Source organism: Lepisosteus platostomus, chromosome 5, assembly GCF_059453375.1.
Source record: "Lepisosteus platostomus isolate fLepPlt1 chromosome 5, fLepPlt1.hap1, whole genome shotgun sequence".
In the NCBI taxonomy this organism is placed as follows: domain Eukaryota; kingdom Metazoa; phylum Chordata; class Actinopteri; order Semionotiformes; family Lepisosteidae; genus Lepisosteus; species Lepisosteus platostomus.
Window position 1 is genome coordinate 52433491 of NC_142615.1, and position 22236 is coordinate 52455726.

Genomic DNA, 22236 nt, shown 5'->3' on the forward strand with positions numbered 1-22236 from the left:
TAAAGGTAGTTTCTTTAGGCAGCACCATGGGCACAGTTGTGACCTGTTTTGATTGCTTGTAGCTCTCCTTGTTTCTCTATTGATAAAACAATCATCAGTTAGTGAAAAACCATGTTTGCCTCTCACTAATGTAATCCATCAACATTTGTGTTTGATCTCCTTACCTTGGACAAACGTTGTCTAGCCATGTGCTCTCTATTCCCACTTATGATTACACTAGTTGTGTAGTGGTTCATTAGGAAAACCTTCTTCCCCAAGTCCATGGATTCTTTCACTACTTGAAAGTAACACTCAATGGTCTTATGGAAAAAGCAAATACAATTGAAGAAGATATGATTTCACGCACTCACACACATTTGATTACACAAAAGCTCAGAAACCTTAACAAACCTTGCAATCAAACACTTTCATCTCACCTCGCCTATGAGCCACTCATCTGGTTTCAGAGACACAAACTCCGAGTGTCTGAGAATATATGTGTCTGCACTGTGCATGGATGGCAAAACTGCAACCACTAATTCACTCAGATTGATGTTCCAAAGGGCGTTAACCTAAAAAAGATTTACCAAGCCAAAAGCATACACAAGAGATCACTGGAGCTAACATAACGAAAATTGAGATTACACACCACTGTCAACAAGTATAACAAGTTAGAGAGAAACGACAAAGAACACCTACAGTAGTAGAAGATGACATTCATAAGCTCTGAAAAAGAAGTTTGTTTCTTTGCCTACACCTGGTGCTCTCTTTGCCCATTGTTCGTGTGCATGTTCATGACGTGTTTTAGTGGTGATCAATGGTGCCATCAAAACCTTTTTGGGGAGATCATTTTGGATTATATGTTCTCTGTACCACCCTAGAGGGATTTTCTCATCATCGTAATAAACTCTGCTGGCTTCAGTTTCCTCCTGTGCTGAAGCATTGATTGCTTGACAATGCCAAACCAGGTCTCAACATGACAGTTAGTGGCTCTTGTTTGTGCTACCTCTGACATTGATATGTCTTTTTTGCTGTCTGAAGCATATCTTGTCAGGTCACCCAACAAAATTCCACTCCACAGTGGAAATAATGCCATGTATCTTTGTAACAGAAATCTAATTATGTCTTCACAGAAATAGGGGTTCACATTGTGTTGTGTCCCATAGTCATCATGTCCTTGAACTGATATGCTGTCTTCATAAATACCTTTGAACTCCACAGCGAAAGGAGATGCCTCTCATTTTTGGGTATAGTACCTCATCTGTGTCTTTGACTTCTGCTTCCTTTTCCATCTGGTCTGGTGTGGTTGTTTGAGAAATGTAAGCGTTAAGGAGGCAGACACTAGATTGGACTTCATTTGTGAACCTCCTGCTTGAGAGTACAATACACATGTGTTTGAAAACATTTCTGGCGACACTCAAAGTTGTGCTGTTTTGCAGGATGGCAAAGGAAAATGTTGCAAAGTCTCGCAGTCCTTTGTCTGTTGTTTTTTTACTAATTGCTTGAGAGACAGCCTTTATGACATGGGCAGAGCAAAGGTGCAGAACAGTGAACATCTGAAGTTCTGTGTACTTAAGTTTGCCTTGGTAGACTTTCATTGCATGATTTAAGTATGCATGGATGGTGTCCCCATTGAAGGCAAAAAGAACACTGTGAATCAGGGCCCAGCTGTAGTCAGTTTCTACATGCTGCACTCTCTTGGTAGTACATGTTGAGATGTCAAACATGAATTTCCAGAGCCAACGTTCTATATTGACTATGGTGTGGTCATTTGTCAACATTTCAGACTCTGGTAATGGAGGCTTTCTTTTTCCACCTCCAGGTAATGTAAAACTGTAGTACAGAATTCTTTTGTTCTCCGATGGAATTTTTCTGACTACCCCTCTTGTCGCATCCAGGTAAAGGCTGACTTTCTCCTTCATCTTTAGATGGGCAATAAGAATTTGCATACTCTGTTCTGTGTAAAGATAGGCAGCAAATGTGTCTAACTGCAAAATCTGTACATATCCTGGAAAATGGACAGTGTCAAAGTCGCATGCTTTCATTAATGTTTGTGTCATATGTAATTCAATCACTGGATCATAGTGAAGGCGCTTACTGTTCCTGAACTCTGATAAGATGACTTTCAGGATAATCCGTGTTAGTGGCTTAGATAAATTGCCTGCTGCAATTTCAGCAAGCGGAGTTCTGCTCTGCTGCCTGTAGTACACATTGCCGATTTCTTTTGTGAGGGCACGGGCAATCTTTCAACAATAAGGCTGACGTGCCTGTCGAAATTTTGTTTCCCTTTCACTGTGTTGTATTTGCCCTACTTGTACAACATAAATTGTGATGTCATCATTGCCCATTGGTTTATGTCTTGTTGTCATTATTTACATTATAGGAACTGAAGGTACTGAAGGTAGGAACTGAAAATACAGACTGTTTTAATCATCAGAAAGTTTTTTTTTTCTGCTGTTCTCTTTCCTGATGTATTGGTATTTGAAGGCTATTGGGCAGCAAGGATTAATCTTCCTGAACTCGCTATATAAGATATGGGTCCATGGTCATCTTAGTTTAGATGTACCTTTTTAGAGTTGCTATTTGTCTCCATTATTCAGCCTTCAGACATACTTGGAAAGTTTTAGGCACAGACATAATCTTTCTTAATCCCCTTTTTATCCTGAGGTGACGTCCCAGGCAAGCTTGCCCCCTGGGAATATTCACTGTGCTCTTCAGGCTTTTTTTCTGATTCTACACAGATTTTTTCTCCCTCTAACATGTCACCACTGTCTGTGCTGCCGTGTGCAGCCCATGCATCTTCTGTATCTTCTGATGAACTTCTGAGCTCTGTGTTGCCTTCCAAACTATGTCCCTCACTTTGACTTGAAATATTGACTATAGATTGTGTACTGTCATCTGGTTTGGAATCCTTACCAATACTCACCCCCTTCTGTGCCCTAAGCACTTGGGTTCTAACTTTTTTTCTATCTTCATGCCAAATCACTGATAAACATTTCCTGTTGCTGGAGCAATCCTCTCCAAGGACTCTGTTTGACAGTGTTGACCACATATTGTCATGCCACCTAATTTATTTTTCTAGCTTAGAAACTTCAGAAAGTTTTTGATCACATTGCCTACTCCACCAACCCTTGACCACACTTCTGGGCTCCTACTCCTCTGTCCTTCTTTAACATGTGGCATTGCCAACAATCTGAAAAATAGAAAACACAGCTGAATGAAGTGGAAACACAATTGAAATTCAACTCCCAATGGATGTTAATAGTGTAGGAGTGCGATAGAGATAGTGCGATTAAATGTTTTTATTTCTGTGCTTAATTTTACGGGCCCTATATTTTGATATAGCATCAATCACAAAACAGCATTCTGTCACTGTCACGACCACTGGGGATCAACTCACAAAAGAACTAACCAGTACCAGCAGCAGGTTAATAATAACATGTGTTAATCCATCAGCACACGCTCTGCAGCACTTTTTTAACCATCCCTTTTTAAACCCGCTTCCTGCTACTCGGTATTGAGTCTTCTGTTTGAATCTCGCTTACTGGTTACTGAACTCCCTTTTGCCTCTCGACCTTGGACCTCGCCTGACGTTCTGGATTGTTCGACTGTCTCAATAACTACTTGCTCCTGCATCTGCACAGGATCTGCATACCTTTTCACTGAGGATTCCTGAGAAAAGAACTATGTGTTTCTTAAACTTACCCCCCAATTTAAAAAAACTCAACATATCTGGGTTGTGTGTGCAAGATTTTGCAAAGTTTGTGTGGGTATGATTGTAAAAAATCAAATCATAACTGAAGAAGGCTCCATGGTCAAAACATTGTATTTTCTTTCTTCTCTTTTCAGCATGGAATAAACCTATTCCGTGTTCTTTGGAGATTACCATGTGCCAATAAGATATGATCACTGTATTGACCATATACAATTTCTTGCATTAGGAATTCCTATTTTGCATACCCCAGCTTGCTCTCCATTAACACACAGACAGGGAGAGAAGCTGGGGGTCAGGGCAGGGTTAGCCATTTATACGGCACCCCTGGAGCAGTTGGGGTTAAGGGCCTTGTTCAGGAGCCCAACGGAGTAGGATTCCTCTGCCGACCTTGGGATGTAAACCAGCAACCTTCCAGGCACAGTTGCAGATCCTTAGCCACAGAGCCACCGCTCCACCTAATGTGCCAATTCTTTAAAAAATGCAAATTTATTTTTAAAAATAGCTGTTGTAAATAACATCAGTGGCTATTGAAGAGTACATACAAAACAGAGACAAGTTAATAAACTTGGAATGACTACTTACAGCTCTGGAAAGACCGAAGATAGTGTTTCCGGTTGTTAAGGAACAAGTAATAGATTTATTCCATGCTGAAAAAAAGAAGAGAGAAAACAACATTTCAGCCGTGGAGCCTTCTTCAGGTGTGAGAGAGACAAGGCAGTAGGCAAAGGTAATATAGTGGGAGAAGAAAGGCTGGGAGGGAGGAGGGGTGAGAGGCAGGAGCAGGGGACAGGAAGAGGCCGATCAAGAGATGTGAAGTCAGAATAGGTGTTGAAAGGTGTGAAATGAAACTACCAATGAATGGAGAAAATTTAGTAGAACAGTCTGTCGTTTAGAGAAGGGGGAAGGTGTGATCCTAGCTGCAGGATAATTTTGGTTTCGGTAGTCTTTCTAACATATGAGTTCAGAAAACCATCTTTGAGAAAACAGACGGAGAGATTGTAGTGGTCGTGGCTGTCAGAGGTGAAATGAGAAACGATGGGCTTGGAGAGATCTTTAATCTTCACAGCCCTGACATGTTCTCTGAAGCGGTCTCCAAGTCTCCTTCATGTTTCTCCAATGTAGAGAGAAACTGGGCATTTACTACAAGAGATACAGTAAATAAGGTTGCTGGAGGTACAAGATGCCATCTGGGTGATCCAGAATTGTCCTGAGGGGCCTTGAATGAGTGTGGTGTTGGATGTGTACTTGCATGTGATACAGTGAGCTCTGTTGCAAGGGAAAGTAGCTGGTGTGGATGGTTGCTGAGGGCGATCAAGGGAGCTGTGAACAAGAAGGTTGCGCAGATTAGGTGATCGGCGATATGAGATGATGGGGCGGTCAGAAAAGAGGGCCCCAATGGAGGGATCATCGTGTAGGATGGAAAAGTTGTCGTTAACAGTCCTGGGGATAGGAAGTGTGTTAGGGTGGTAGGGAAGCACCAAAGGAATGCGGTTGTTACTGCAGGAGTTCCTGATTGGGTTGATGGTCTGAGGGGTGTTTTTGGCTCGGGCAAGGGCCCCGTCAATAACATTGCTGGGGTATCCTCTGTTGATGAAAAGGGAGTACATTTTGAGGGCTTGGTTCTCAAAGTCAGTGTCGTCCCTGCATAGTCATTGTAGCCGAAGGAACTGTGAAAAAGGGAGAGAGTTTTTAGTATGTTTGGGGTGAAATGAGTTATACAAGAGATAGCTGTGTGGAATCCATGGGTTTGTAATAAACTGAAGTGGAGAGTCTGGGGTAGTTGATGTCTAGAAACGGAAGAGTGTTGGAAGATATGTTAACCGTATATTTGAGGGACGGGTGGAAGTTGGTGAAATGGTGCAGGAAGCACTTAAGCTGATCGTCGGAGCATATGGCAGCACCGACGCAGTCATCAATATATCGCTTGTAGAGGTCAGGGACATAGCCAGTGTAGGAAGCGAAGAAGCGCTCTTCTACCCAGCCAACAAAGAGATTGGCATAGCTGGGTCCCATTCTGGTGCCCATGGCAACTCCACTCACCTGTTGTTAAAAAAGATTGAAGGAGAATGCGTTCAGTGTGAGAACCAGTGTTTCTGGTTATTGTCCTTTAATTGATCTGCCACCAAAACATTAATCCTCAACAGTCAAACAAGTCCATGTGATGAAAACCCTTATGCTCTTTAATGTTTTTTTATGGATTGTGCATCTGTACTAATTCCCCCCCCCCACTCATCAGCTTTTGGATGACAGATTCTGACCACTGTATAAGATCAGAAGCAGTTGAAGAAAAGGGCTCTTTTCTGCTTATTTAACACACTCCTAATGCAAACACATTATGAGTACAATGGAAAGGTTGCACCCAATGGGATCAAGCAATGTAAAACATATGTTCAGGGGACAGGAAAGTTGTTTTAAGTTGTTTTATTGTTTTAGAGATGAATGGTATTCATGAAACAAATAATATTGCAAAAAACTTTGCCAAAAGTCACAACCCATTTAACATTCATCAGACATTCATCAGACAGGTTGAATCAGTTGGATATCTCTTAGATTCAAAATGCACTCAACGGCTGTATAATGCAAGCTCAAGAGTCAAAAGAACAGTAGTGAACTACAATCTTACAATAATAAACAGCCATTTGATCTTGTGAATGATCTATCATACACCCTTGAAATGATGTTACAGATTTGGAAGTTTGTCCAGCTTGTAACTCCTTTCTAACTCCATGAGACACACAGACAGGGAGAGAAGCTGGGGGTCAGAGCGCAGGGTCAGCCACTGTGCTCTTGTGCCAAACAGGTCATACAAAGACTGCCATTCCTTATATCTTTCCCTGAACCTCTGCGTCACTTCCTCACCTTCCAAAAGCAAAATATCGAGCTTCCACACACCCTTCCCCACAGTAACAGCTGTTGGAATAGATAGTTAGGCCTGTGGTCTTGCAAGTAAAATCACGTATCAAAACAAAATGTGTGAGGCTTGGGTCCCATGAGACTAGTGCCATGTGAAACCTGCCCTCCCCTGACTATGAAGTTTGAAGCCATCTTTCAGTTTAAAATCTTTACATAATGTTTGCAATAATATTGATGATTTATCAAATTGGACCCGTCTCTAGCCCCTCATTCTGCCTTCTCTTTCTAAAAGAGAATTCAAATCCCATCCCAATCAATTTACTCAGTTCCTGAATTAGGACATATCTGTCATGTGAGCAACTCAGACAATATATATTTAAGAGTTTAAATTAGACATTCATGAAACCCAGATACACCACCAGTGCTCTCCCTGGTTTCATTACAAGGTGTTGACGTACCTCTATCATCTTATTTTTAATTAGAACAGCTATACCATCAGATTTATTTTCTTTGGACCTACTCCAGATTGATGGGCCCAATGTCCACAGTTCTTCCGTATCCTTATAGCAGTTTTTAAAGGGTAACCCCCACTCCTGTAACAACACAATATCAGCATTTACCTTCCTCACAAATGATAGTATAGTCCTTGCCCTTAACTTAGAGCGAATGCTTCTCACATTTATTGACACAATATTAAGAGCCATACTTAAAGTAGGACCAGGGGAGACTAAAAGCTCTGGCTACAATCATTCAGTAGGTGACACCTACTATACAGCCCCCCCCCCCCCTTTTGCTTTAATTGTCTCCTCCTCTACCACCCCCACAATCCATAGGATATTTCACCACCTGCCCTCCTTGAGTCTTTGGTTCTAAAGCTTGGTCAGTAAGATCACATATATTGGAGACATCTAAACCCATGGGAGAACCTACCTGAGGACTTGGAAAATGATCTTCCCTCACTCTTCTGCTCTGAGTTCAATCATTTTCTAAATCCAATGTCTCTTTTAGACTGCACCCTCTGTTCTGTACATTTCATTTGAGCACTTTCAGTCTCCACAGGTGGCAGGCTATTGGAAGAGCATTGGTCTTCCCAGTTTTGTTCTATTTGCAAAGGAATTTGGACAGTCTTTAAACACATGACCTTCACACTCACAGAGATTACATTTCCTCACGCTTGTACATTCAGTATATGCATGTCCAATTTCCTTGCACTTACCACACACCACCTTTGTACAGGCATCCACAAAGTGACCCATCTCCCCACATTTCCTGCACGGTTTTGGCTGCCCTTGGTAGAACACAAGGCCTGTATTTTCACCTAATCCAATCAAAGAAGGAATGTGTTTAAATCCACCATAACCATTTTTTGTCTTCATGCAATGAAACAGGTACTCTCCATGCACAGTTCCAGATGCCATCATCATCCAAGACTTTCTGAAGCTCACCTTTCACTAAACAATACTTAGACAACCATGTCACAACATCTTCCTTCATCACCATCTCATTAAACATGCAAACAATCACAGTCTTATTAATTAATAATAATTGCTTACACTTATATAGCGCTTTCTGGACACTCCACTCAAAGCGCTTTACAGGTAATGGGGACTCCCCTCCACCACCACCAATGTGCAGCATCCACCTGGATGATGCGTTGGCAGCCATAGTGCACCAGAACGCTCACCACACATCAGCTATCAGTGGGGAGGAGAGCAGAGTAATGTAGCCAATTCATAGAGGGGGATTATTAGGAGGCCATGATTGGTAAGGGCCAATGGGAAATTTGGTCAGGATGCCGGGGTTATACCCCTACTCTTTTCAAGAAACGCCGTGGGATTTTTAATGACCACAGAGAGTCAGGACCTCGGTTTTACATCTCATCCGAAGGACGGCGCTTGTTTACAGTATAGTGTCCCCGTCACTATACTGGGGCATTAGGACCCACACAGACCACAGGGTGAGCGCCCCCTGCTGGCCCCACTAACACCTCTTCCAGCAGCAACCTTGGTTTTTCCCAGGAGGTCTCCCATCCAGGTACTGACCAGGCTCACACCACATTAGAAAGATCCATCAGCTTCTGCCATTCAAACATTCTAATCAGGCCCACATCTTTTTTTCTCCTCTATTTTCATCCAAAATTGTTCCAGTAACTTTGCCGATTGAAACTAATGTCAAAACCAATTCCCTTCAGCAAAGTGATTAAGCATTTGACATCTAATGCCTTAATCCTTTCTGTAACACCTTCCTTGAGAAGTCCAACCGTGAAATATCACCCGAGTGAGCCGAAACCTCACCACCCTTATACACCAAACGTGCGCAAAAGTAACGGCGCATGCCGACTCTACAGGCCGCCATGGCCGTTACAAATGTGTCAAAAGCAAACTAAACCTAAACCGAAACCTCTTCTGTGCACCAAAGCCCCCGAAACCCTATTCCCTTAATCTTACACTTATACAAAAACTCCACTCCCGACTTCTGGGTTTAACCCTTTACATCTCCAACACTGGTTAGAGACTCAGTGTGTCCCAGGCTCAGCAGTTATATAGGACAGGACTCAGCGAGCTGCAGGTGAAACTCGTTGTTCTGCGCTCCCCGTGCGGAATGCGTATCTCCTCCCTCCAGACTCATCAAACTCCCTTTACTGTCTTCATACAGTACATCCCTCTTAAATCCTAGAAACACAGAAACTCTGGGGCGTTTCTGTGAGTCAGTACTGGGTTTCTCTGTTCGAGGTTACAAGCAGAAACAATAAAAGCGCTGAAAGCAGGAAGTTATTTCTGCTCGTAGGCATAAACATATACAAATAAATTTTCTGATTCCTAAAACCTAATAAAATCCATGTAAGTCTCCTTTTCGTCCCCAATGCACATAACTGAATATAAACCAGTCACGTTCAGCTACTTTTCTGATGTATATGAATACACTAGTTCTGGCGCAGCTGTTACAACAAAGATACTTAAGAACTTTTTTTTCATACGAGCTCTTGCCGTTTTTAAATTGAATATTTTTTTCATTTAAGTAAATCACACGAAACACCAGCAACACTCATCGTAAGCATCTGACCAATCACTTTCCTGAATTTTAAACCCATTTAGTATTTATTTTAACTTGTTTTATTTTTTTTTAATTTTACACACCTGTTTTAAGTATTCATGCCATTTTTAGCATATTGTAGTTTTACAGATTTTTTTCAAACATTTTATTTTTTAAATCATATCAACCCATTGTAACTTCCCATTGATAATTCCTGAGCTATATAACTGTGTATTATTTCTTTTTACCTTGTTTTAATTTTTTCATTATTTAATAGAGCTTTTTAATATATTGTGAGCATTTTAGTGTCATTTTAAAATAGGACTATCAATGCTCCTGACTTTTAAACCTGTATTTATTCTGACATTATTCTCTCCACCTGCAGATGAGGGATTTATTTGATTTTAAATTTGTTGATTTTGGGGGAAAATGTACATTCATTTCCTTGTATGTATCACCAGTGGGAAACTTTTTTTGGATGAATTGTATTTTTGGATGAATTGCAATCTTTACTTCAAGGCCTTCAGACTGATATAGAAATGACGAGAGATTTAAATGACACATTTGACAAATCAGACAGGAACAGCATAACATCTAAAATGGCAGAACCCTCTAAAGTACTGAAAAATTTCAGGCACATTCATAATAAATAAAATTAATTTAATTTGAAGCATAAAATTTGCTTTTATTTTTTACCTCACCTCACCTAATGTTATTGCATTAACGAGGCTGAAGTTGGCTTCTTCGCGTTTTTCGTTCCATCTTAAATGCTGCTGTTGTGATGTTATGCCGCCTTTCGCCTGTAGATGGCTCTCTACAGTCATTTTTAAAAATACTTATCCGGATGTATTACTGAACATATCCTCAGTAAAGGGGAATATGTAAGTAGAGACTGTCCAAATTGCATTTTTGTATGAAACACATTTCAGAAACACAACTCACAATAAAACAATCTGGCATGTTATACAACGAGTAAAAAAGACAAAGGCAAAACAGAAGTTCACTGGCACTTTCTGGATATTTTCCACGACCTTGGCTTCTGATCATAAAAAGTCTCAAACTCTTGCATTTTGCAAGAAATTTTAATATAGCAGTTTTAAATGGGACATTTAGAACATGGCATATGAGAATATATGGTTAACTGAGGATGAGCAGGGCGTGATCGCACTTTCTGCTTATTGCTGTGAACCTACCTCCTGGTTATAAAAATGTCTAAAAATTCTGACACAGATGTGTGAGAGACAATGGAAAAGACTATCAAAATCCTGAACTTCAGGACATTTTACTGTACCATTTTAAAAATATGACCCTCTGAACATGGCATGTGAGAAAATGGCATGTGAGAATGCATTGGGAAAAGGTGAATGCAATTTCTGCTGATTACAAAATCGTCTCACAATTCTGACACTGAGGTGTGAGACACAATGTAACAGGCACTCATAATTGTGAAGTACAAGAGATTTTACTGTTACGTTTTTTTTTAATAATGACCCTCTGAACACAGCATGTGGGGATTTATAGTCAACAAAATAGCAGAGATTCTGCCAATTTGCTTTGTCACTCCTTCCTCGTTACCAATACATCTTAATATACCGACACTAAGGTAAATATCGGAGTCAACCGATACTGATCAGGTTCTGCTGCTGCTGAGCCCTCACCCTTCACCATAAGGTCCAATTCCCCAAGCCTGCTGACCACATATGTCCATCCCTTCTCATCAAAACTCGTATTTTCACAGGGTAACCTTCAGAAATCGCAGTACAGAATGAAAAAAAAAACTCGATCTCAGCCGCTGTTGGTGATTAAATAAATGTCCGGAAATTTTACGGAGTGTATCACTTTCATAGAGACCGAGAAGTCTCCACGACCAGTCTTGTACCGCAATGAAATACAGAGCCCGTAGGGGGCAGTAGGCTCGCAAATATAGCTCACTGTGTATATAATGAAGAAGCAGAGATTAGTTCCTCATCTGCATGTTGCAGAGCCTTATGCTACTCGTACCAGCAACTGGGGTTTGATCCCTGCACGGGCGATTAGTTGAAAGACCATTTAGCCAGCTGGCTTTTTTTTATCTCACTAAATTGAGATCTTGAAACCAAAATATTTAGAAATATGGAGCACAACCATTGTTCCCCAAGAAGGAAAGCTGTTTTGTACTGACGTCACTCCTTTTTATTTAACCCAGATTGTGAAGACAACTCCCTCCTATCAACGAAAAATGTTACTCAAAAGTTGGAAAGCACACTCTGAACCCATCTGTATATTTGATTCCCGCGATCCATTCAAAGCTGCTTAGTGTTTCGCAAGCAAATCATTTCAGGGAAGAAACTCAGTTTAGTGAACTACTTTTGTATTTTCACTCATTGAATTTGATATTTGTACTCTCTTTGCATTCTCAGCAATAATATTTCAAAATTACAGTTCGGATTTATTGGAAAACTTCACAAGCATTATTAGGTTAGGACTTTAAAATTGTATTTTAATATCTTGGTATATTTACATTCATTTTGATATAGATATAACCATAAATGTTGTTAAGCATATTGTACTTTTGTCGTACTTTTTAAAACATTTTAGCTGAGGATGCACGGCGACTATTATACCTTGTATAGTTTTTTTCTCGAGTTCTACCATGGATATTTTATACGATCCATTCTTTTCATGCTCTTTTGAATTTTCCTTCACTTATAGAAAAAGTTCAATGTTGTTCTTGTCGCTGTGCTCCACATCTATTGACTTGTAAATAGCACCGCCCTATCGCCTGTCTAATGGTGCCATTTTGAAAAAATCATAAAAAATAAAGAAAGGGGCCACAGCCACAGCAAGGTTGTCTAAGGTTAGGGGCCCTGCCTGGTGTGTAAAACACTTGGTTTCAGCAGTGTGGCTGTTGTACTTGAAATGCTATTGAGCCACGAAGAAGACCCACCTATCCCAGTGTATTACCTGTAGTGTTATCTTCAGAAAATCATTTAAAAAATAAAGAAAGGTTCCACAGCCCAAAACAAAGCTGGGAAAAGTCAGAGGACCTGCTTAGTGTGCAAAACACTTACTTGCAGCATTGTGGGTGCTGTGGTTTAAATGCTATTGGTTTGTGAACAGAATACCCCTATCCCAGTGCATTGTGCCACATTAAATAAAAGCACGAGAAAAAGTGATTCAGAACACAAAGCTGTGTCAGTGTTCTGTGTAAAAAGTCAGTTTGAACATCATGGGAGCTGTTTTTAATAAGCTGCTGAGTAAAGAATATTTTAATTTTCCTGCTGTCAGTAGTATTGTGAATATAGTTGACCCTTACCTGAATGAAAACAGGGCGTAAAGGAAGGGTTTCAGAAATCAAACAAAGCTTTATTCCCGTGCTTACAGTCTGGGTAATTGGAGACCGCGCTGTTCTGCTTCCTATGGTCATATACGGGTTTTTCGCATGAAGCCGTATTGAACAGTATTTCTCGCTTTGTGAACGTGTGCACACAGCGGTCCCCCGGGTTCCAGTTCGTGCGTAATTACGCATCGATGAAAAACCGGAGGTTTAAAAAAAGATAATTAGCTCACTGATAGTTTGATGTAAAGGCTGTAGAAATATCCACAAGTCGTGGTCTTTAAAATGCATTTGGTTTGACGGTGTTCTGTGCTTCCATTGCAAAGATATGGACAAAACAATATTCGAGCGTGGTAAAAAAAATGTTATAAAAACGACAAAGTGAATGCTATTCAGGGGCCAATGCTATTCGATGTGAATTGAATGCTATTCAACTCGCCAATGCTATTCAGGGGTGGAAAAGGGTGGAGCCGTGTGTGTCTCGGTAACTCGCCATGATCGTATAGTGGTCAGTATTTTGCGTTGTGGCAACAACCTCGTTTTGAATCCGGGTCACTGCAGAATAGGGGCATCTGCTTTTACTACATGCACGAATGAAGGCAAAAAAAGCCAATCGATGTGAACAAACTGCGCTTTACAGAGGAGTACTGCCTGACTGGATCGTTGATGAACAACAGAAGCCACTCCGACCTCTTCTCTATTTTCTTCAATGACTTACAAAGGATCTTCTTCACATTCACCCATGCAGGGGAAGCCAATTACACCAAAGCAAACAGGAAAGTGCATTTCAAGCAGAGACCAGGAGGGACCTGTTTACACCGAGAGTGGTCATAGTATGGAACAATGCGCCCAGCCCTGTTGCTGGAGTCAATTCTTGATGAGATCTTGGGCTCACTAAGAGGCCCCCGCTGGATGCTAATCTTTCTGTTGTTCTTGCAGGTGTTGCGCTGCTTTTGAGCCAACAGTTCGTCTTGGTCTGTCAGCACAGCCCCAATTGCAAATGATTGGCTCCAGGTACAGAAGGAACGTGCGTTTGGTGCATGAAGGCACCGGAAACACATCGGGAACAAATGACCGGTGGCTCAAGACATCTGTGAAGTGCAGGAGCGTGTAAGAAGAGGCTGTTTTCACCCGGTCTCGAACCTGGGACCTTTCGGATGTTAGGCGCACGTGATAACCACTACAGTACGGAAACCTGTAAGGGTTGCTGCTGGTGTATCGATTGCGTTACGGGCTGAGAAAGGGACGTGTCATTTTAGGCAGGGGGTGATGGAGAGAGGAACAAAGGGAGCGATGAAACAAAATGCCGAAACCCGGGATCGATCCAGGGACCTTTAGAACATACTCTCACGAATCGTTAGAATACGTGCGTTTGATCATCGATTGCGTAACAACCACATCCGTTCGACTTGAGCCATCAAGCTCATAGTTTTCAAATCTTGAAAGCGGTCAGTGAGCACATCATAGTCTGCAGTACGCCCCGTAACTTGCGTACTTCAACAGAAAGAAGAGCAGACAGCTCCATAAATATGCGAGGCGCAGAGCGTGCAAGGCGAGCCGCACACGTTTCGGTGGCTGAGAGAGGGCAACTTTTGCTTCTGCATTTCCCAAGTTAGGACGCATGACAACAAGCGATCGCAGTGCTCATTTACGACATAGTGGTGATGAGTTTTCAGTACGTGTTCTTTTGAACGAGCAATGAGGTTGCCGCCTCAGACAGCTGACTGCACGCTCTCATTGTGCCACGTGATGAGTATTCACCAGGCTCGTTCAGTCATTAGTCACATTCCATCGTTTGCCATAAGCAGACGCTGCAAGGTGATGTGGATATCAGTTCCCAGTCTTGTGTACGAGGACAAAAAGAGCACACAAGGGCTCATCTGGGAGTTGAACCTGGGACCTCCCGCACCCTAACCAAGAATCATACCCCTAAACCAATGAGCCATGGCAGCACTTTCCATTTCAATCTGTCAGCGAGCTTGAGGACAGGGGAGAGGCGTCATTCACTTGTCCAGTCAGACCTTCATCAATAAGTCAAGAAAGCCGCAATTACACGACTGCCTTGCAGACGAAGGGCAGTGAACTGTGCCCGGTAAGAGGGGAACAAGTGGCACTAGGTGACGCCGAGGCATAACCCCCATGAGGGGGGTTAGCTAGCATGGTACAGTGCTCGCTTTGCATGCAAGAGGTAGCGGGATCAATTCCCGCATCCTCCAGGTGTGTGCTTAGAGCTTGATGTGCCGAAAGGTGTCCTTTAGCCTGTGGTCACGCCTTGCGTGGAGAGCGTCGTGCAGCTGTCAGGCGTTTCGCAGCCACGCCCCCTTTTCATCTTCTCTCTGCCTTAAGCGTCTCCGCCACTCTCTCTTGACATTTCATGTCAGCATGTCAGAAGTCCGAGTGACGTTTTTAATGGCTGAGTGAGGGCACGATGCTGAAGCAGAGAGGCCACTTCAGCCAGAGAGACTTGTGCTAGGTGAGATCTGAAAGACGGACTCGCAACAGAAACAGACCAAAAAAGTATCGGTGAGATCAAAAGGCAAATGCAACATCCAGCAGAGGGCGTATAAAGATTAGGGAACGGGCGACTGAAATCCATGTGAGGCAAACTTTCCGGTGTATGTACTGCAGCTGGGCTTGTTGGCGTAAATGGTAGTGCGTCAGTCTCATCATCTGAAGGTCCTGAGTTTGATCCTCACACGGGGCAGGGCTGCTTCCTCTCTTGCTCTTTTCAAACACTTGCGGCAACTGTTCGCTCATAACCACATCTGGAATGCGTGACCTTTCCACGGGCGAGAAGCAACGCCGCATCCCTTTTCTAAAGAACATTCACATTCAGAAATAAGTCAAGAAATTTGTCATTACTTTCGCTCGCACTGCTGTCAGCCTGCCCATGTTGCCAAAGAAAGATTCACTCGGCGTCAACATGACAGAACAGCAATCACTTGAAAACAATGTTCCACACTCCGTAAGCAAGAACTTCAGTGTTTGCAGTCACCCGATATGCCGATAGTCAAAGGAGCGCAAAACACGAAGCATCAAAAGACAAGATGAGTTGATGGAAAGAGCGTTGAATTGATGAGCACAAAAGTTCAGCTCGTACAATAGGCAACGAAGGTCCCAGCGTCGTCATCGCACTTGAAAGGACTGCCTTGCAGACCAAGGGCAGTGGGCGGTGCCCGGTAAGAGGGGCAGAGGCGGTAAGACATGATGCCGAGACACATAAAGCGAGGGGGATTAGCTCAAATGGTAGAGCGCTCGCTTAGCATGCGAGAGGTAGCGGGATTGATGCCTGCATCCTAATGAATTAGTAGAAAATCATCTTCGATCTCATTTTCTCCCACTGGTTTTCTCTGTACCTTTTTGCCTTTTTTCCCCTCTTTGGTTTTTTTTTTCTGAATCACCAGCTCACCTCTTTCTGATCCAGCTGGGAGCCTCTCTGTAATTAAACAGTTCTGTATCAGACTGTCTCCCTCTGAATTCACTTTCTAAACCATTCACTGCTTCTAGAGTTCAACCATAAACAGCACACTGAGGACTGTGCTTGGGCTTTGACCAATCACCACGCTGTTTTCACGTTTAAACCTTGACGTGGTTATTAAGAATTTGCTGGTCGATGCTGATTGTTGCTGTCAATAGAGGTGTATGATACTAACAAATGTAATGTGTGCTTAGAAAAGTTGTTAATTCTGAGTGTTACTTTTCTGTGTACTCATTTGCAGTGTTCATTTAGTTTCCAGTTTTTGATTTAGTCATAGTCTTAGTCAAGTCAAGTGTCTGTCATAGTCACCTTCTAGTCATCCATTTTTAATTTAGGAACAAGTAATAGGTTTATTCCATGCTGAAAAAAAAGAAGAAAGAAAACACAACGTTTCGGCTGTGGAGCCTTCTTCAGGTGTGGGACTTAGAGCTTAGAGTGTAGACTTAGAGGGACTTAGAGTGTCTGTATTAATCCTTCTCTCTGGTTGCAGTGTTAATGTGCTGTTTTGTCCAGTCGCAGTGCCTGTGTTAAGCCCTCTCTCAATGCAGTGTAAATGTACTGTATTGTGCAGTCAATGTGTCTATATTAATCCCTCTCTCTCAGTGCAGTGTTAATGTACTGTATTGTGCAGTCAATGTGTCTGTATTAACCCCTCTCTCTCAGTGCTGTGTTAATGCACTGTAGTGTCCAGTCAGTGTGTCTATATTAACCTCTCTCTCAGTGCAGTGTTAATGTACTGGAGTGTCTAGACAGTGTGTCTATATTAACCCCTCTCTATCTCTCTCAGTGCAGTGTTAATGTAAATGTAATGTAATTGTGATATTATTACAGTAGTCTTACTTTTTGCATGGTAGTTATGTTTCTGACAAAGCTAAATCAGAACACGCCCTTATACCCACTTATTCCACTATGTTAAAACAACCCAAATTGATTGTGAGTGTACTAGTATGCGTGTGTGTAGTTTAAGGCTTTTAAGATCACATGGCCTCAGCTATCACTACTATGCTGATGATACTCAAATATCCATCCATACCAAACCTGACGATGATGTGGCTGTCTCTATTCTATTAATTTGCATCCCCGATATAAAAACTTGGGTGACTCAAAATGTCCTTCCTTTCTTTTAACTGTGACAAGACTGAAGTCGTGCTTATTGGCACCACCCATCAACTTTGTACAACCAATGTGTAACCCTATCTGTAGATGGTCTTGTACTTAAGCTTCAGTCTAAATTGAAAAACTTGGGGATGATATTTGACATTCGACCCACATGTGCAGCATGTTGTCAGAACATCTTTCATTCACCTCATAAATATTGCTCGACTACGCCCTGTGGCTAAAAATTTTTGTCTTCTCCCAAATCAACTACTGTAACGCTCTACTCTCTGGGGTTTCTAAATCCACATTGAACAAACTGCAGTATGTCCAAAATTCAGCAGCCAGAATCCTGACCAGGTCTAGTACAAATGATCACATTACTCCTATCCTGGAGTCCTTGCACTGGCTTCCTGTCAAGTTATTTATCGACTTAAAAATCCTCCTGCTCACCTATAAGACGCTCAATGTCTTGGCTTGGCTTGACACCTCCATACTGGTCTGATATTATCACCCTACTCCCTACCTTGCAATCTTCGCTCTTCTAATTCTGTTCTCCAATCTGTCCCCCAAGCCCGTCTACATTGTATGGGTGACAGGACCTTCTAATTTTATGCCCCAAGCTCTGGAACTCTCTCCCCAAGGATATCAGAGAGTCACCTTCTCTAAACTCCAAATCCAGACTCAAAAACATTTTCTTCAGAAGAGCCTTTATTTAACTGTTCTGTACCCCTCTGTTCCTACTTTACTTAGTACCACTGTCTACTGTCTCCTCTAACTGTGTATTCTCGTCATGCTAAGTTTGTGTATTTTTTGTTGTTGGCATTCTGTAAAATGCTTTGAGAAGCCACCTCTAAAGGTATAAAACTATAAAATAAAGTTTATTCTTATAAAGGTCTTGTCTTGTGTTTACAGATTCAGAGGCCAGTGCTCTTATTGAAGCTGGGGAAAGGGCTCCTCTTGAACTGCAGCACAGTGTGGAGATGCACAGGCTGATGCAGGAGACAGAGGTCACTGCCGCAGAAGGGAAAGAGGCACTGGACTCTGTGCCCATGATGAAGACAGAGCCTGAGAGTGAGACACCTGGGCTCTTAGTATGTGATGATTTTACAGAGACTATTAATAATCTGGACACAATCAATATTACACAAGGTTGTAATGAACTGGGCTGCATCTCTGTACAAGAGCACAGTGAAAAACTGGATGTTTTAAATCTTACAGAGCAGGACATGGAGCCCAAGTTGATTGACCCTGCAGAACAGCAGACTGATGTACCTGGTGAAGAGAACAGTACTGATTTGCAGCATACTGAGAAGAGTCAGTACAGGGAGGAGCAACAGCAGCTCCTACAGGGCTTGATAATAATTAGGCCTTGTTCTGTTCAAGTGGAGAGACTGTCATTGCAGAGTCTTAAACAATCATATGATCCCTTAGTATCTGATGACTTTACACACAGGTTTAATAATCTGGTTACAGAGAAAATCGTTGAAAGTTTTAATGAACTGGAGAGTATGTCTGTTCTTGGGCAAAGAGAGGAACAACTGAATGAACTGGACGGTTTTAGTCTCAGAGAGCTGGAGAAGGAGCCCCAGATGATTCACACTGCTGAGCAGCACACTGAGGGACATAATGACGAAAACAAATCTCAGTTCCATCACACAGAGCAAGGCCATTCCATGGAGCATTTGCAGAATAAGAGACCCAGCACGATCAGGAGATGAGGAAGAATCACTCAAGGCCTTGCTCAGATGGTGTGGGCAAACTGCCATTATGGCACAGGGAGAAGCAGCGTTTCTGTAAGTCTAGCATTTCAAAACCCTATCAGCACCTTCACACAGGAGAGAGACCGTTCAGCTGTAGTCAGTGTGGGAAGAGTTTTAGTCAGTCAAGCCACTTAAAAACCCACCAGCGCATTCACACAGGAGAGAGACAATTCAGCTGCAATCAGTGTGGGAAGAGTTTTAGTCTGAAAAGCCGGTTACAATCACACCAGTGCATTCACACAGGAGAGAGACCTTTCAGCTGTAGTCAGTGTGGGAAGAGTTTTAGTCAGTCAAGTAGCTTAATAGTCCACCAGCGCATTCACACAGGACAGAGACCGTTGTACCTTGAGTTTGCTGCTCCTTTGCCAATCTCTCTCCCCCTCATCTCAAGTGGTGCTGGACACAGAGAGGCCATTCCATTTGGTTCACATTTAAGGTGTTTTTCTAGCTGATAGTGTGTTCTGATAAGGAACAACTCCCAAAGCTGAGACACATCAGCCACCCTAATTAATGGTCATCTCTGGTGCCTCACTGTCTGGGAGATTCCAAGGGAGAGTCTCATCCCAAGTGGTTTACACCCAAGGATGAGTGCATGGTTACTCATCCTCACACTGGGCACCAATAAATGAAGGCATCCTCTCACGAGGCACCAATAAATGTAGGGGTTTGTGCATTTACTGGGCCAATTGTTAATTGTTGCAGTAAGTCACAAAATGATTCTCGAATGCCCATGGAACTTTCAACCAATGAGCGACCGTAGTTCCTCCAGGTAAAACTCCAGCTCCTCCTGGACATCCTCAGACTCAGCTCAGACAGTCACGTAACGGCCAATGTGTCCCAGTGCCAGGACTTTTCCTTGTTCTAAGAGTCGAGAACGGAGGTTGCCAGCGTGTTACCAAAGGATCCACCTGAGGTTAGCCCAGCAGCAAGCCTCGTGAACCCACCACGAACGCTCACCTGATCAACGAGTGAACTACTTTTGGAACTGTGGACAGCTGAATATCAGTATTCAGGACTAGCGCTATTTCGGGAACTAACCGGTCTTCTTCTTGTCTAAAGAGTGTGACTTGCTCGGATCTGTAGTCACTTTTCTGTGTGCAATCTCTCGCTAGTTTCAGCCAACACTAACTAGCCGGTCTTCAGAGAGCATCAGCAGCGCACCACAGCAGAAATCTCTCTTCTCCTTCTCTCATGTCGAACAGCCTGCCACTGCTTCTTTGCGTCCACAGGAGATCTGAACCCCCACAGAGTGGACGAGTATTCAACATTCTGCATTACAGCTCGAGAATTCAATTGTTACCTTAACCTGAGTTGATAGCAATTTAATTCCTATGAGTCATGTACTTGCTTTTGAGTATCTAATGTACAAGTTGTAACAAAGTTCATTTACAAAACGGTCTAAATGAATGATATACGGAATGTATGTCCCTCTTGGTTTGTAACTCTTTGTGATTGAATATATACCTTTTGTATTCTGCTAACCGTCACTATAAGATCTGTTATGTTGATATGCACATTTTATGTAATAATAAATGTATTCTTGTGTATTAGTATCCGTGTGTGTGCGTTGCTGAGTTATCCCGCTGGGTCGGTCTTCTAATAACCATCAAAGAATCATTTTGTGACTTACTGCTACAATTAATAATTGTCCCGGTAAATCCACAAGACACCTACATTTATTGGTGCCTCGTGAGAGGATGCCTACAAGCTCCTCCAGTAAGGACAGTAGGCTCTACTGTACACAGAGAGGGGTGGGGGTGTGGATTAAGCCGATACCCCGGCTTCTCTCCAGACACAGCTGGGTGAGCTCCTCGAGTAAGGACAGGAACCTCTTCTGTACACAGAGAGGGGTGGGAGGGGGGAACAAGTTGATACCCTGGCTTCTCTCCAAACACAGCTGGATGAGCTCCTCCAGTCAGGACAGAAGGCTCTACTGTACACAGAGAGAGGTGGGGTGTGGAACAAGCCGATACCCTGGCTTCTCTACAGACAGAGCTGGATGAGCTGGATTGGTGCCGTAGGCTTTGGGAGGAAAGCCTGAAGTATGGACATTTAACACTTCCAAGAAAAGTGATCTATAGCTTCATTTGCATAGATGTTTTGTTGCTATGGCATGTGTGTGACTCATACATATAAAAAAACCCATTTGTTAAACGAATATCGAAGCTGCCTCTAAATCTGCAAATGAAGATGAGTCAATAAACCACTTGTTTTTCGTATAACTATACATATATTCATTTATTACTGATTTCATTCATTGAGCACGGATGCATGGATGAAATAGAGGTACAGCCATTCACTTTTTGACATGTCTGCACTGGTACAGAATCTAGCAATCAGAAAACGGGTGAAACTGTCTTGAGAATTAGCATACAGTACCGAGGCCCCCCCATGACCAAATAAAGGCTAACCTCGATATGAGCCTAAATAATGCAGACTACAGCAAAAAGACTCACTTTGAAAAGGGAACGAATGTCCGGAAAGAGTAGTGTAACCATCTTGAAATGCTTCTCTGGACCTCTAACTAAAAGAAACCGGGAACCAGCAGTGGCATCGACTCCTTTCGAACTGGGATCCTATCGCAGCTCGTGGTGTCGTAACTCTTCCGTATCTGATATTGGACCAAGCACATCAGGGGAGAGCGCCAACGCAGTCCCCCACTACCAGAAATTATGCAGTCGAGATTCCCACATTTGGGGAATTCGCAGAGGTCAGCACAGCCGGAGTTTAATGGCCGAGCCTCGCCCTGGGTGAACCGATTTTTTAATTTTAAGAACTTTATTTTCTTTTCACAAAAAAAACACAGGACATCACAAATTAGAAAGCTTTACATTAATATACGTACTTAAAACAGTATATATGATCACATCTCATTACATTTTGACAGGGTACCAGTTACATAGCAACAATTTCTTTTTTTCTGGTGCAAATCACATTCTTTACTTAAACATGATAATGTTTTTTACAGTTTCTTGAGATATTGACCTATGTTCTCTATTTCCCA

At 42.4% G+C, this 22236-nt stretch overlaps 1 protein-coding gene and 1 pseudogene across 1 annotated transcript in view; one reads left to right on the forward strand and one right to left on the reverse strand.

Moving 5' to 3' along the window:
• LOC148669148 (zona pellucida sperm-binding protein 3-like) overlaps nucleotides 1-22236 on the forward strand; it is a 113877-nt gene that overhangs the window by 70618 nt on the left and 21023 nt on the right. The window lies entirely within an intron of this gene.
• LOC148669162 (U1 spliceosomal RNA) lies at nucleotides 21865-22003 on the reverse strand (annotated as a pseudogene).